A 3,286-nucleotide genomic window follows, 5' to 3' on the forward strand; every position below is an offset into this window, starting at 1 on the left:
CGTCTAGTATAGGCCTCTAGGTTGGCAATGCATCTGCAATACCCCGTTGCAGATGTTTATGGGCGGTGGTGATCTCTTACCATCAGGAGACCCACTTGCTCGTTTGCCATCTAGTCGAATAAAAAAAACCTTAATAAGTTTTGGTAAAAATTTCATTTTTAATACAACCAAATTACCAAATTGCAGGTCGATGCCATTAACCGGTGAAGAGTTCCGTCCTGTGGAGACGATCCTGGCCGGACTATCAGGGTGTCACTGCCAGATTATTGTATTGTCACGCAATTTACATAAGCATACCAAATTTCAAGTCAATCCAACTACTAGAAGTCGGTCGAATTTAACTTGCAAGATTTGATTGCAGACAGACAGACAGACAACGGGACAGGTGAAACTAAATAAAAGCTTGTAAATAGGTAGAGGCGATTTACCGACCGACTGATTTGGAAATTCAACCCTATTGCTATTATAATACGTCACAATATCCATTGCATTTATTGAAAATACGACTAGCTTTAAAAATATACTATATTATCAGGTATGTTTTCGATAGTTGCTTTTGATTCTGTAGTAGTATGCTCCAATGAATGGGGCCTTATTTGGTACACGAAATAATACGAGGATAGAAAGAGATGCTAATGAACTAAATAATCAATGAATAATAAACACGAGCGTCCGCGTGTTTATGTCTAAGCTACGTACGCACTATGCGAGGCTAAACCCGCGATTTAGCGCACCGTCTCTTTCTCACGCGATACTTTGAAGAGAGACTACTAAAACCGCGCGAAAAGTAAGACATAAACCGGATTAGTTTTGCTAGAAACCCTTTAATAATATTATTAGCCAATTTGTCTGTCAAGATAAAAAAGGTAAGTTAAAATAATATAATTCTTTCTTCTTGTATTCTAAATACATCTCTTCTATAATTGGCTCTGATATACGATTGAACTTGAGCGATACAAGATTGATCATTTTCAAACAGTGGTCTTGATAAAACGGGATCAGAGGCCGTATTGTGCAACGCGCGATCGCTTTCACCATCTCTTTCTCCCCTCGTCTTGTGCCGTGTGACAGAAAGAAGTTGTGAAAACGATTGTGATTACAAGCGTGTTCAACAATAACGACTCCGGTTTTGCGGCGGGAAAACAAGATGGCGATCGCCTGGTGGTAAGTGGCAGCGAAAATACATAGTTTTAGGGGTTGTGTATTTTTTTTAATGTATACTAAAGTTAAACCAAAAATATATGACTATATTCAAGAGAGCGCTATTGTTCTTATTTATGGCAATGATGATGTCCTCCATGTCGTGTCCGACAAAGGCGAACCTTTAGGCTTGTTTATTATGTGCCCGAATATGGCTGGCAAAGCCAAACTTAGTCTTAAAGGTCTTATTACAGGGCGCGCAATGTAAAGACCCGCCCGAGACCTTCCTACACTTACACGTATAATGATAGTGGTCAATTTATGGCAATAGTTCAGTATAGTCGGAACAATGACATCTTGACTTGTCTACAACGTTTACCTCTTAGCTCTGATGTTAACTTGGAAAGATTTTGTAGTGAAATAATTTCATTCCCCAACCGTTTTTTTTTTTTTCAGTATACCTATATTCAATATATCTTCAATTCCAATTGGTATATACAATGATCCGTTGTTGACTACTAATCGTTATGTGCATTTTTTGTTATTATTCAAAGAAACCGCCACAGTGACACCAACTGACAATCATTAAAATTATTGCCAGTGTAAGAAATTAGTTCCAATAAAATTCTGCAACATGGCGAATAGTCATATATTTCTGGTCAGGCTTTAAATCGAGAAACATTACTCGATAAATTGTTTTTAAATCGTTTAATGTAGTTGTTTATGTTTGTATAGTGTAATGAACTAATGAATTTATTGCATAAAAAATAAGCAATGACCTTTTTTTGACTTTTAAAAGTACGACGTAGATGGTCTAAGTTATACTCTGTTCTGTAAAGATTAGAATACTTCAGAATTTCCGCGTGAATTTGGTTATTCATTTTTAACCGCCAACGCAAAAAGAGGGGTGTTATAAGTTTGACCGCTTTGTGTATCTGTGTGTCTGCCTGTGGCACCGTAGCTCTTAAACGGGTGGACCGATTTGAATGTGTGTTTTTTTTTATTTGAAAGCAGGTTTTCTAGCGATGGTTCTTAGACATGTTTCATCAAAATCGGTTTAGCCGTTTTTGAGATATTATTCTTTTAAATGAGAAAGTCGAGTTTTTCCGACTTTTTGTTAGTTAGGTTAGGTTATCCTACTATATCCTAATAATATTATAAATGTGAAAGTTTGTGAGTGAGTGAGAGAGTGAGCTTCTGAGTGAGTATGTTTTTACTTTTTCACGCTGAAACGGCTGGACGGAATTGAATGAAATTTGGCAAAAAGTTATTTAATAACCTGGATTAAAACATAGCATAGGATACTTTTTATCCCGATATTCCTACGGGATAGGGATAAAATCTCAAAATAAGAACCGCTGGGCTTAGAGTTATGAAATTTGGTATGTAGCTGGACGTCTGGAATAGCTACTTTTTATCCCTATGTTCTCACGGGATAGGGACAAAATCTCGAACTAATAACCGCTGGGCTTTGTCATACAATTTTGTATGTAGATAGCTGGACATCGGGAATAACACATAGGCTACTTTTTATCCGATATTCCCACGGGAGAGGGATAAAATCTCGTAATAACAACCGCTTGGTTTAGAGTCATGAAATTTGTTTTAATTTAACGTCAATGAAACCACGATGTACTTTTAGGGAATTCCCGCGAGAATTTAATAAAATCCCGAAATTTAAATTCAACTGCTGTACCTATCTAATGTAATTATTTAAGCGTGCGAAGCCGCGGTAAACGCTAGTTTATATATAGATGCACCCTGTCACGCAAGATTTTAAATCATGATTCTCTTTCACACGTAGAACTGCATCCTTGTCTTACGTTCTATCGTATGTCAGAACGCGTTCATTCAAAAGACACGAAATATATTTTCATACCTAACTTGAAGCCCACCTTGGAATCATTATATGTAATAGGTTAGAATTACGTTAAATTAAAAAGATATAAAAAAATTTAATAAAAAATGTAGTTCGTAATAAGTCAATACTTGAAGTTTTCTGTTATTTATTTTTTGTGTGAACCCTATTTTATGTATGTTAGATAGAGTTAGAGTTGAACATGAAACTACCGTGAGACTTGCTCATATTAAATATATTGACCAGGATAACTGACGTCTTAAATCGAATGCGCGCGAGCAGAGCGGC

General features: G+C 36.5%; 1 protein-coding gene across 1 annotated transcript in view; it reads left to right on the plus strand.

Annotated features, from left to right (window-relative positions):
* LOC141426861 (beta-1,4-glucuronyltransferase 1) overlaps nucleotides 1-3,286 on the plus strand; it is a 114,326-nt gene that overhangs the window by 87,137 nt on the left and 23,903 nt on the right. The window lies entirely within an intron of this gene.

This window comes from Choristoneura fumiferana, chromosome Z (assembly GCF_025370935.1).
Source record: "Choristoneura fumiferana chromosome Z, NRCan_CFum_1, whole genome shotgun sequence".
Lineage (NCBI taxonomy): Eukaryota > Metazoa > Arthropoda > Insecta > Lepidoptera > Tortricidae > Choristoneura > Choristoneura fumiferana.